We start from the raw sequence: 14211 nt of genomic DNA, 5'->3' as shown, positions 1-14211 counted from the left end.
CTTTGCTAGAATATCCACAGAGAGGCCTTAAATGTGTTTCTTTTTTAATGTATCTGATTAACACACTTCTGATTTTTCTCATGGTATATGTGAGAAATCAGTACGTATATTGTTATTTTGAAGGTCAAATAAATAGCATATGTCTGTTTCCTTTCAGGATGAGTGCAGAAGCAATTGTAGACTGAGTTTTTTAGGTCTATTGAACTGCAGGGTGTGTAATATCTTTATATTGCGGGGGGAGGGGGGTGATAGGTGGCAGAGGAGTCAATTGACCTGACTCCTGCCCTTTGCATTCTGTTACCTGTTCCTTCCTATTCCTTGCCCCGCCCCCTCCTTGCACCTTCTGGCACCTGCACCTACCTTGCTTTTGCCCCCTGCCACTTGCCCTCATTGCCTGTTTCCCTCCATGTGCTCTCTCTCCCACCTGACTCCCTGTATCTAAGCCCCCCAGCGCCTGCCCCTCTCATAGTGCCAGAATCCTGTGAGGCCTTCCCCACCCCCACTTCTTTCTTGCTCCCCTCCCATCTGCCCCCTCTGTTACCTGTCCCCACCATGTCTGTGCCCTCTGGTGTTTGCCTCCCCTGGCATGTGCCCCCACCGCTGCTGCTTACTCTGTCATGGCTCCCACTCTGGCTCTGGTCCTGGATATAGAGTACATGGTTGTTCTGGCCCCTTCCTAAGCATACAGTAGCTGTTGCAGTGGTGGTAGCTCCAACTCCGGTCCCGGCCCTGGTGGAGTTGGAACGAGGGCTTGAGTCAGAGGTTCCACCACTGTTTCTGCTGCACAATTGGGCAGGGGCCAGAACAACAATGCTCCATCTCCCAGGCCAGAGTGGGGTCAGAGCTGGAGCTGTGACTGAGGCTAAGTGGCAGTGGAGAGCTCTGACTGCAGCTCTGTCTTCTACCTTGACCCTGTGTCATGGCCAGAGCAAGAGCCCAGGTGCAGCAGTTGCCTGCTTCCAACTTGTACTTGAATCCAAGATAAGGCTTTTAATGGGTAAGGAAGTCTTGTCTTGGATTTTAGTAAATAGAGTAGATGAGTAGGTAAAGTTAAGAAGTGAGGCAAATGGTTGTCTCGGGTTCAATAGGCTTTGGGTGTCTTAGGCTCCTAGCACACATTCATTTAATGCTGTGATAGGATTTGATCCCAATAATTGTGCCTCTTTCTGTGCCACGCTTGCCAGCTTTCTCCTGTGCCATCAAGCTGGAAGCCAGGTGCTCACAACCCAGCTGAATCTGAGTGCTCCTAAGGCTAGGAATGACAATCAGCTGATTGTTGGTCCCAGCCCCAAGACTGCACAGAGTCTTGAGCCAGCTCTTGTTACCCTGCCTCACATTCAGTGTGAGGCATGATGGAAACCAGCCACAAAACTGTTACACACCTTTTGTGGAATATTTCTGTGGGTTGTTTCCTGTTTGGCGAACAATTAATCCTGTGAATATGTGGCAGAGTTACTATTTATAGATCAATAAATGGGTTAATTGCATCTTAATTGTAATGTTTGCCAGGGCCTTAGTCCTTTTGCTGGCAGAAGTCAGATAATACAAGCTGAGAAGCTGCTTGCAGGAATTCTCTAGCAAGAGAAGATGCATGAGACAGAACTCTAGTCAGGGAGAAACTATTTTGGTGAATAGTGGAGGGTAAGATCCTAATCTAGTTCTTATGATTATTTTCTCCTATTTCTGTTAGTTCAATCTATGATTTCTATTTATATGATTTTTCTTGCTTGTGTAACAAACAAATCTTTTTGCTATTTCTTATCTTACTGATTGAAATCATGTTTACCCCAGACAGAGCAATTGAGTGAAGGCTTGTCATGCTTGTGTGGGGCAAGGAGCTATAATACTTTATTCAAACTGATAAGGGCATGACCCATAAACTGGCTATAATTTTTCTGCTGGAGCTGTAAATCCTAGATTGAGATAGGAGGAACTAAGGTTCACTGGACTAAGAAATTATTTCAGAAGCAAATCTTAGTCTGTTCTTAGAGGACAGACAGCAGAACAGTAGAGAGAGGTGTGGAGCTGAAGGGCATTCTGGGGTTATAAACCACCCCAGTATAGGCACACACTTAAAGAGGAAAATGTTTTTTAATGGAAATTTTCTGTGGTAAACAAATATAGAAGGTACTTCAATAATATTCACCATAGAACCAGGTTTTGGATGGGGTCCTTTTCAGCCCCTTGAATCATGAATGGGGAGTCTTGTATTTCTGTTTCCTTCTATTTAACATCATCTTAAAATGCTTACTGATTGGGCTGCTGTTATGCAAATTGTTACATACTTGTTGCAGGGCATTTTAGATGCCCGGCTCCTATAAAGAGTAGAAACTGCTAGGGAAAGAGCCCTAGCAGTGAGTAGGCAGCCCCAGGCTGTGGGTCACCAGGGCAACCCAGGTGAGCTAGCGACCCACACCTGTCAGCAGTCAGCTGACAGGAAGGGGCAGGGCCTGGCTCACACAAGTCCTAGACCTGAGGCCAGGAAGGGAGTTCCCTGCTAGTAGCCAAGGGGGAAGGAGCTCTGACTGAGCAAGCAAAGGGGAGAGGCCTGACTGAACGAGCAACTCATGATACTGTTGTGGGATGGAGTATTCCCCGGTAGGGTTTGAATGACGTTATAGCCGGGTGGCTTGAGTTTGTTACAGCCCAGGGGCTTGTGTTTGATTTATTACTGTTTTAATACTGGTGGCTTGGGGGATGGAGGGGGCCTCATAGGGGGCCTGTGGCAGCATGGGGACCCCAGTGCCAGAGAAGGCACAGGATTTTGGGGTGCACTGACCCCAAGTGCCAGTGAGGGTGCAGAGCGAGACTGGGCCACGGAGAGCCTAGGGAGGACAAGGGGGCCAGAGTAGAACATGGCCCAGACCAAACGATGTTAGTACCATCTGCGAGGCTTGGGCTGCAGTGCAGGAGAGGAAAGGAGCCACAGATAGTGCCCCCTTACATCGGGGCAGTAAATGGGCAGCCTCCTGCTTAATTAACATCTTATAATTAATCAATTAACAGCAAGGCATGGCAGGAGAGAAGGCAGGTGGTTGGCCCATAACAGGTGGGTGCGGTCACCAGTAGATGGACCCCGAAGAGGCGCACCTGTCACAATACTCCTGTTGATCCTAATGTCAAAATACTTCCCTATTAGAGAAACAACATTCATTGTTTCAACTTCAGCTCATCTGTTTTAATCGTAATGTTCTATGTAAATAACTTTTTTTTCCTTTTTTTGAATTGCACAATTGCAGTTGCCAGTATCATATCTCTGTTAAACAGATTTTGTAGGCTGAATATAGTTTTCAGATATTTTCCTGCAGGTATTTTACTTCTGGTCAGTTTATATCTTTAAAGCAGAAACTAATTTGTTTCTTTATTTCTAGCATCTTCAGTTTACAATCAATAAACTGACAGGGATGCCAGAATCTACTTATTGTAATGCATCCAGGAACAAACAGATCACCAAAGGCCAGACTGATAGTCTGGTTTGCATTGAACACCAGTCCCTAGTTTTAGTGGGACTATTTGTAGAGTTAGTGGGAACTCAGTGCGAGCAAGGGAATCAGATTTCATGAGAGCTTAGGAAGGAATTCTAGAATACTATCTTACAATAAAGGGTATTTTAATGATTCCTTTGAAGTATCCATCATTGACAATTTTTGGAGACAATATAGGATAGATCCGAGACATAACAGGAAAGCTCCATGCCTTGGACTGTGACTGTGCACAGCAGTACTGGCTGTTGCAATGGCCTTTTCCTGCCCCACAAAAGTTAGTGCCTGGGGCTGCTGCCCTGGCTGCTCCTCTTCAGTTATGCTACTGGGCTAGAAGGATCATTGGTGTTCTCTGGTACAGAAATTCTTACAGTGTAAATATGTAATTTGTCAGTTGTAAAAGAAATTTCGAAAATGACCTATTTTTGACCTTTTTCATCAATACTTTATTACATTTTTATATAAATAGATAATTCATAATCCTAACGGCACTGCTAATGTGTTTAAGGTATGAAATTACTAAAATTGGGCAGTATTCTAGAGTATAGATCTAATATTTCTAATGTCTTTGAGTCACTTTTTCATTGGAAAGTTGGAGCTAATAATCATTTTAATCACAAAATAATGTAGAGGATTGTTCAGAAATTCTGAATTCTTTATAAAGAGTTCACTTAAATTTTCTTCTTTTCTGCTCTGTTTAAATATAGCTTTCATGAAAAGCACCAGATTGCTCCCACTGTAGACTGAATTCCTCTATTAATTTTATTGAATACAACTTGTAGTACAAGACTAGCAGCAATGCTCTGTACTCCCCACTTAGTACTCAGTGGCATGTACCTTGCACACCTCTCCTCCCATCTCCCCACCACCCCATGCCTGCTCACTGCTGCTGCTGTCCCTGGCTGACCCAGGGTGGAGAGAGTTGCAGAGCTGCTCCTTCCCCATTTGTGCTTGGGTCATGTGGAGATCCAGGCTTAGCTGGGAACAGTGGTAGCAGTGGTTTCCTGGGGAGACCAAGAGGGGAGAAGGAACCTGCCTACTGCTGCTGCTGCCACTGCACAGCCTGCCTGGAATAGGGCAAGAGCCACTTTGGTGTGACCCCTGTCCCCAGGATTGCTGGGGGGGAATGGGAGAGGACATGCCACTGAGTCTGGAATGGAAAGGAAAGGAAGGGGGTGATTCTTACTTCAGGAAGTCCCCAGTCACTGCTGTCATGGTGCAGTCTGAAATGGCAATCTGGCTATACCACTCCACCCCCTCTGAATCTGCCACTGAAGCCATGCCTTTTGTCCTGGGGGGAAGAAGTAAATTCTCCATGTCAGTTCAGTCCCTGGCCTGTCTGTCTGTGCCAACAATGGTATCAGTTATAATAGTGCCCTTTTATGTTGATATATACTTTTTATTAATTAAGAAATAGATTGAAAATACCAAATAGTTTTAAAATATGCCATTGACCAGCCATTGTGCAATAACAATTTTTGGCCACTATCAACCTGAGCCAGATTCAATTACAGTTAAGAGTTCCTAATTAATTCTGATTTTATTCTTTTCAAAATCTTTCAGTTTCCTTTTTATATTTTAGAACCCTGTCCCAGGGGGACAGCCTCCAGGGAGCAGAAAACCTCCCTGTGGGGGGAACTCAGGACAGAGGCAACCCATCCCCACTTGGAAAAACCACAAAATCAGGGGTCACTTACCCATTTAGGCTGCCAAATGCAGGATGGGCCGCACTGGGAGGAAACACTCATGTGGCTCATCAGCCACACTCATCTCCAGCTGGAGCCAGCACAGGCAAATTACTTCATTAATGAGTGCTACCTGGCCTGGATAAAAGCAAGCATCAGTGCAGAGAGGGGGAGAGCAGTGGAGGCAGCTGGGGCTGAGTGAGCTCTCCACACTGGCTGCAGGCAGCACCAGCATGCAGTGGTGGAGCCAGCTCCAGGAGGAGCGAAGGAGAACCCTAACAAGGGCAGAGACCTGGAGCAGTGTTGAGGGATGGATTAAGCTACAGACACTGAGGCTGTGGGGGTGGAAGTGCTGGTTAGCCAAACCCCACCCCTCTTTTTCAGCCTTCTTTTCTTTGTGTCCTTTTTGCCATTTTAAAGTGTCCATGTCCTTTTGTGCGTCTTTTTCTTTGGATCATTTTTTTCTTTTTTATTTGGATGGGGTGTGGATAATGCTCCAAGGACAGGAGCTGCCCCCAGGGCCTGACAAACAGTCAGCAGGCTGTCGACATGACATCCAGGAGAATTGGGTACCTAGCCATCCCTGGAGCCCCGCGACCAGGCAGTACATCAAAATCCAGGAGGTGTGAGGAGCAGGGATCAGCAAAGACCAGAGGCTAGCATGTGGATGGGGTATAGGGGAGGTGGAGCCCCATGAATATCTGTTGGGAAATGTGACCGATCCTAAGAAGTCATCAACAGGGGACCCTACCACTGAGGATCCATTCAAAATCATGACATGTGAGTTCTGGGGTTTTCCCTGGTGTGATCAAGGACCCCTCCAGAGGTCACATGACCCCAAACAGTACCCAACACTAGGCGCATGCACCAAGGTGGCACAGGGTTGGGTATTCGAAACCAGACTTTCACAACCCCACCTTGGAAATTTCAGTTTTTCTTAATGTGGACCAGGTCTAGAAAGTTCCCCATGCTTTCTGCAGTATGGAAAGCAGACCTTGTCTTTGCCTGTATCAGTTTCAAATTCTGAATATTTACTAGTGCATATCATTTAAAAACACAGTACTTTTAAAATATGCCTTTAAAATATTCTTTTGAATCTCTTCTAAACTATGGATAGCACTAAAATGCTGTCCTGTTCCACAAGAGAATCTAAACTGTACATCTGTCATTTATCATTTGAGAGGAGATGAAAAAATTCTTTGCCTTTCATTTCCATGGCTCTGAGCTTTTGTAATTTTCATAAACTATAAAATCAAGACCTTTTGATCATTGAATCAAAATTACTCTTAAAGGCTATGAATTAATGACATTCATTACACAATGAATGAAATGAAAATGCTGACCAAGGCAGAGATTTTGTTACATATATAAAAATGAAAGAAAATGAGCCAGCAAAATCAAAGAGTTTGCAGAGTATTTATCAATTCCAAGTTACATATTTATTGTACTGCATTAATTATACTATATGGCATACATGTACATGAGCTATTTTTAAACTGCATAAATTGAAGAGTATATTTTGAAAGTTAATGGTATTGATCACTCAGTAGAACTGGGTTTATTACCACCCTGTGAAACATTTTAAAGCTAGTTTCTCTCTTGTAAAATTGGATCTTACAGGTAGGCTTTCTCTACTTACTGTACTGGCAGAAAAGCAGGCTGGTTTGTTAAACTTTAATTTTACTATAAAGTTATTGGATACACAGTAAATCGGAAACAATAATAATATGATTAGCTCTCAGAACTCCTGTCACAGTATCACTTGTATCATTTTGAATTTACTGGAATAAACAATTAACATGTAGAAGTGTGTTTGCAGCTATGCTGCAAATGAGATTATTTTTATTTCTGGCTGACGGAAAAATAAAATTTAATTTTGCTCCAGATTGACCCAAAATGATAACTTTCTAATCTCCCCAACAAAACAAAAGGCTGAGAAACTTGTTTTAGAGTGAACTAAACATCTTGTTTGACATAAATAGTTTGATCTAACTGTTTAGTTTAGCTTTGGGGTTTTAGCCTTAAAAAAAGAAAAAAAAAAAAAGGAAATTTCAAAAGCAAACATTAGTTTTAAAAGAAAAAAATCATTTCTTAAAAAAAAGGTTGAAATTAAACTTTAATTGTGTTACAGCGTTGCCCTGAGGGGTCAGGCCAATGCTCAGGATCTCAATATTGTGCTGTTGGATAGGAGGGCATGGTATACAACTGCACATGCAAACATAAAAATCAATTCAGCACACACTTACTGGTGCATACACCCCTATTAGGCATACACACCCACACTACAAGCTCAGGCACATACACTATACACCCCAAAAGTTAGACACAGATCACTAATTTGTAACTCATGCACACAGTACCATATATATATACACATGCGCACACATGCATGCTCTCACACTAGCAACTCAGATACACACATGTTCAAAATAATTGGTCTAGGTCCACGCACACTACACACACCAAATTTAGACAGAATCAGTTACCAACACCTGCATATTTAATACACATATGTGGATTACTAATTCATATACCACACACACACACACACACACACACACACACAATAACATCTATATATGTATTCACTAATTTACACACATACCACCCACCTATACATACACACAGGTGAGTTCCTAAGTTGGGTATTGTGATATGTATGTATGTATATTTGTGCTTGGTGTACTTGGGATACCTGGGGAAAGGTTAAGGTAAGAAAGTAGAGGGGTAGGGAGTTAAAGTTACCAAGGCTGGGATTAGAACCGGTAGACTACAGGGGCCTGGGCTGAAGAACTCAGGCTTGGGGGTAACTTTAGGTTAATTGATCTTAAATGATTAAAAGACAATGCCCAAAGCCCACAGAACAGGGAAGCCATGCCAGCACAGCTAGGGGGAGCTGAAAAGGTAGGTAGGGAGAGGGGAAAGATGGGACTAAGGGAAAGTGTGGGTGTTAAAGAGGAGCTCTGGGTGTGGGAAGCCAGAGGATGGCTCCAGGGCAGCTAGAGAAATTGCAGAGAGCTGCAGTAGGTGTTGGAAGCTGGAGAGAACTGCAGGACAGCTAATAGGAGCTGGGAAGCTGCTGTGGGGGTGGGGTGGGGTGGGGTGGGGAGATTACAGTAGGTGTGGGGAGGGAAGCCTGAAAACAGAGAGACGGGGAGCAGGGACAGTAGGAAAGCAAGGAGAGGCTGAGAGGTGGCAGAAAAGGGGAGATGGAGTTGGGAGGAGATCGGGAAAGTAGCGGAGAGGGTGGGAACTGGAGCTGAGAGAGAGAGAGAGAGAGAGAGATGAGGCTGGAATTTAAGATGGGGAAGGGACTGGGATTCAGTAAAACATGACCCAACTCAGGGTTGTAAATGACAGTGGTGTTATTGAACATGGGAGATGGTGACAGTGTCTTATTGGTTCCCTTGCACCCACACACCCACACAATGGCAGCAGGGGTTAGAGAGGCTTGGTGCAGGGGCTGAGGTCCACTGAAGTCCAGGAGGAGAGAGAGAGAGTCCAAACTGCATGAGGAGGTATGAAGGTAATATCTACCTATCCAGGCTGGAAAGTCGTCCTTGTCCAGTAGATGTAGTCCAGAGGGGGGTTGCTGGCAGGGTCTCTGGGTTGATAGGTGGTATGGCATGGTGCTAGTCCAGATGGAGAGGGCGTCCCAGTGGGTCTGTCTTCACTGCTTCTCTTTATAGGGGCAGACCTTGTGTGACCCTAATGACAGGAGGCGTGCCCAGGCAAGGGTTAGCCCCTGGCGTACTGAGCATGTGTGCTCCATGCAGGGACGTGCAGTCTCGGGTGTCTGTAATGATGGGGTACAATGGTAGGGTCTGTAGGGTCTTTTGTTTTTCAGGTGCTGGACTTGTCTCTGTTCCTGGGTGAGGTCCGTGGTTCCTGGATGAATCAATCCGAGGTGATGGCCCAGTCGTTACAGGCCATTCAGTAGAGGCCTGCTGCCATTGGTTCCCCGATGAATGAGAATGATTGGGCATGATTGAAATACAATTTACATGGGTGGGGTACAATGAATCATATTGTTGCAACATGGGATGCCCAGGCAGAGGACAGAAGATGGAGGCTTGACATAAAATGGAAACTTGACACGACTTTAGGCCTGTGTTTGTAAGTGAACCAAACTATACTATATCCATATGAAACAATAGAAATCAATACAAAAATGATGATAATACAATATACAACAGTAAAAATCAATACAAACCTAATAATTATAAGACAATGGATATCCAAAACAAGAAACTTGCTACCAAAATAAAAATGTTTAAAGCTTATCCTAAGGTTGAGCTCACTTATACTTATCTATAGGGAATAGAGAGGGAGAGAAAAAGTCAGAAATGTTTGGGGCAGGGGAGTGAATGCAATAATAATAATAATAATAATAAAAAAAAAGACACTGCGGTTTTTGCTACAACAGTACATACATATTTTAAAGTTATTATTCGTCATGAATTGTTTCCGTTAATTAGAATATGATTTTTTTGGCAAAGAAAGTTTCACCAGCACAATTTTCAATACTATTAAGAGTAATTAGGTGAATTAGAAAAATACTTGACTTCAGTAAGCAAATAACTTTAATGAAACTGCATGAGTAAGATGGAGAAGAAGAGTTTCAGGTTTTTCTATGACCCTAAGTTCTCCATTAGATATCGAATACCGGTAATATATATTACAAGATCAGCAGAGACTCAATTACTGATTAGACTCTGATGGTATAATACTGCTTTTAGCTGCTCATGATTATGACAAATTCAGTGGTGACAGATTTACTGCTGAGATTAAGAACAAAATTAATTACTGAAAACAATGTGGTATGACAGAAGAAAATATGTTTCATCACATCCATATAATGCAGCTTACATAAGTCTGCCTCCTTAAACAACAGAATATAGATTTGAGGGTCCTCCCGTCCCCCCAAAGGATGGGGGTGGAGGAAAGTTGATATGCATCTGTCTTTTTAATTTATGCTCTATTTTAGTGTCCAAAATCTCCAAGTTTAATTAACTGCTGAATCACTGTTGTGAACATTTTGGATAGACTAAATTCTGCCCCATGCATCAAATCCTTTGAGCCAGTGGTACATTTTCAACCTCATTCACTTTAGAAGTCATGCGCAATATTGTTTAATTAAGTGAATTAATGGACTGATAGAATTACTTGAATTTATTGATCAGAAGAAAGAAACAAGAAGGTAACAAGTTCTGAAAATTTTATCCAAGGAATCCTGACAGCACATCTTTCCTCTAATCTATTTCAGATTCTGCTGTTCTAGCATATTGTATCTTCCTTTGTTTTTCCTTGTCATGTTTGCAGATTTACTGTTTAGGTCTATATATTTTTCAAAAACTCATCAGTAGACCCAGTAATCTTTATAAAATACTAACTTGGAATTATTTAAAACTTGGTTGTCAGGAAAAGAGGAATATCAATGGTTAGAAGTAAGAAGCAACATGGCAAATCAGGTTTCTATGGGCAGCGCACTCTGCTTCTTTTCCTCCTCCTTTTGGTCCTCCTCTTTGTTAGTCAGAGAAGAATGAGATAACATGCTACAATGGGCACTTCCATACCCTGTTGTGTTACAGTGCATTACAGAGATGTGTATTTTTTGTGGCACCATTTTGATATTTTGTATTGATGGAAAGTAGTCTCAAAAATCCAATGTTAAACATGAATGTAGGTACTTTTCAGACTATAGGTTCTGATCTCAAAGCCCACTGAAAATAATTGAAGTCAATAGTAAAACTAATGCATTCCAGGTTAAACCCATGACAAGGGAGGACTCTCAGAATGAGGACACTTGAGAAAGTTGCAAAGGAGATACTGGGTATGCTTACATATGCGTTTTAATGTGGAAAGCATTAAAGCATGTGTAGATGCACCCACTAAGTATCGTCCTGTTTCCCTTCAATTCAAATGGATCTTTATTTACCAGCCAGCCAACAGAATTGAATTCTCACTACTACTACATAGGTCAGTACATGGCTTAGGGAAGATGGATATGAGTTATTCATGTGACTGTGTAAATATTTCCCCTTCTATAATTTTTGTGGTAGACTTTATTTCTGTATATTGTGAAAAGATCATGCAGATTCTAAATGATTACTTAGAAATCAGGAGGCATTTAAAGTGTCCATCCTCTGTACTGTAGGATGAGAGTGCTGTTACTGTGTCACCACAACTAGGAATTGTCCCCATAATTCTAGCTCATATCAAGACTTTACATATCTTGGATTTCCTAGAAACACTGAGATATGACCTAATAATGACTTCTTTATCCTGTCAAACTGGTGCTAGGCAACAGGTATCCATAGCTACTGCAGGAGGAATTATGAGGCATTTGTCTTTCCACATACTGTGTGGGAACCACTGAAGAAGAAACATTTGACTTCTGCTGTGACAGAGGTGGAACAGACCTATCTAGAGAACACTTGTAAAATGTGGAGAGATAGCAAGTCACAATACAGTGCACTCAAAAAAGCAGGAAGGGAACAACCCTGTAACACCTTGTGAGGAAATGAGGAAAGGAGGGTTACCAGAAGCCCATCGGAAAGGAGAAAAAGTTTCTTTCTGAAGAAGAAAAAATGAAGGAAGAACTTCTTGGACCCTGACCAAGACCCAAAGCAGCTTTGTGGGTAGAGTGTGTGTGAGTAAGAGAAAAATGAATTGCATTCTCTGAGACGGATAAATCTGGAGTCGTAATAAATACAAACTTGCCCTCGGACAGGTGGGTTCTGAGTTCTGGGCAAGTGTTTACACATCCAGATATAAGGAAATAGTAAAGGATTTGGATTTATTTTAAATGGGAAAGGAGGTTTTTGTGGTCACTCAACAAATGCTTTTATTATGACAAAATAATTTATAAAAATGATGGCAATAGCCTTTACAAATAAGAATAGAATTAAATAACTGCAAGGCAAATCTCAAAGTAGAAAGGTAGTAAATGGGAAGCTGAGGGTATGTTTACACCACTTCTTTGGTGCTCCTGCAAGGACTGCTCTCAAGCACGCCTTGCCCACTCCCTCCTACTCCCACTAAATTCATACCAACCCCAAAAATGAGGCAGTAAAGCTGATTTAGGGGCTGCCTTTTGCTACTGGCGTAGGCATGCTTGAGAGGTAATTGGAGGAGCCTCCCTTCCCCTGTGCATGGCTTTGCCCTCTCATTTCTGGGTTTGGTGCATGGAGAACAGGAATGGGTGGGTGGAATATGCTCAAGAATGGTCTCCTTGGGAGTGCTGGGCACAGGGTATAAACATACCCTTAGACAAAACTATTTGATAAAAGGGATAATATTTGGGATACATTACTAAGGAGTATGTCAGAAGCAAGCAGTACAGTTGAGTTAGAGATGCTAGTCTTATTTCCATGAATGGAGGGATAGAAAAATACTTTTAAAAACTTGGAAATGGGATTAAGGTAAGAAAAAAGAAAATGAACAGTAAATTCATCAGGTTATTATTGATAGGGTGGCAGTCTCTAGAGGTCTCAATCAGAGATCAGGATGCATCACAAAAAATGTTTCTAATGCATTATATAGGGCTCTCATTAGCATGTTTCCACCACTGTTTTTCCTAGCACTGTAACAATGCTCAGTCAGTAGTTAAACTTGAGCATCATCTTCAAGAGTCCAGTGAAAATAATATGATGGCTATATTCTGTGAAATTTCCTTCTGTGAACCTTCATTTTTAGGTGGCCAATTTTAGTTTGGTAAAATGACCTTAAATTCAGTTTTCTTTAGTAGTTTATAAGTTAGTAATTAGTATAATCTATCAGAGTTCATTCAGTCAACAATTATTTGTCCCTCAAATGAGTACAAATCATCATGAGCTAGAAAACAAATACTTCACTTACCTTTGCTTTAGGAAGCAGAAATACAGAAATGCTTACAGAACATAATAGCATCCACTTATCATCAAAATATGTTTTCAGTCCTTTTAAAATGAGAATAATGTAATCTGATATTTTCTGAACCGAGGAGACTGTGCAACCCATTTTCCATAAACCTAAATAAACCCAAGCTTTTTCTATTACAACAAAGTATCCTGAGAGTAACCATTCCCCCCCATAAATATGTGTTCAGTAGTTAGAATGTAGAAAGCTTTTTAATGATTCTCTCGAATCTTTCCCACGGTGATTTTAAAATAGTACATCTAGTATAATTTAGTCTTTTGAAGATGCAGCTTATTAACTTTTAAGTTTCTTCTTAATGAACTACCTTCTTTTGTCAGAATAGAGATTATATTTGCTTCTTATCCTTAATTCAACTAATATTCATCCATAGATTTTTAAAAATGTATTTCATGGGTAAATAAAATATTCCAGTACAGTGAAAAGTGATTATATCAATATTCTGAAGAACAGCAGCCTCTCAGCCTTTTGCTGCCCTAGACAAACTGGGAAATAATTATTATTCTATATGTCAGAATAACAGACAATCTTTTCTATCTCTGTGGTTGTGTTGGCCCTGAATCTGAACCAGGAATGTAAAATTACAACAGATTAAAGGCCTATTATAATCCAATTGATCTTGTCCCTGTCATGACTCAGCTTGATTTCTGGGCATATACCAGCAAACCTCTGTGATTAGACAAACAGCATTATTCACAAACTGAAATAGAAGTTTTGGGAGTTTGTGCTTCTGTTTCTGCTTGTATGGCTGCTGTGTTACTGTTACCATTGCTAGGGCTTGGTTATCCAGAGTTAACAATGTTTCCTTTCACTTTCAGTCCAGTTTGAGTGTTGGAAGATGCTGGAACTACAAATTTGTGACTATACAGTGATGTATAGTCCTGACAAACATAACCCTGCAGACTATTCCTCAAGCAACTTAATCTTACAGTCAGCATCTGGCATCTATGCAGCAACTGAAGGTGCTGAAACAAATGTGTATTTCATTTTTCCGGTGGGACATTACAGTTGGTAAAGAAATTATCTGTTCCAAAAAACAATTGATTCCCACATGGAGCTGTTTTAACACTCTGAATCTTTTTTTTCAAATCTGGACTTGCTTGGTACAGCTCTAGTCTTGGATAACA

General features: G+C 41.7%; 1 protein-coding gene across 5 annotated transcripts in view; it reads left to right on the top strand.

Moving 5' to 3' along the window:
• Positions 1 to 14211, top strand: part of CTNNA3 (catenin alpha 3) — a 1496635-nt gene that overhangs the window by 127294 nt on the left and 1355130 nt on the right. The gene's annotated exons all lie outside the window — the stretch shown is intronic.

Source organism: Crocodylus siamensis, chromosome 7 (genome assembly GCF_052110815.1).
Source record: "Crocodylus siamensis isolate JL-2025a chromosome 7, ASM5211081v1, whole genome shotgun sequence".
Taxonomy (NCBI): Eukaryota; Metazoa; Chordata; order Crocodylia; family Crocodylidae; genus Crocodylus; species Crocodylus siamensis.
This window is presented reverse-complemented; position numbering and strand designations above follow the sequence as displayed.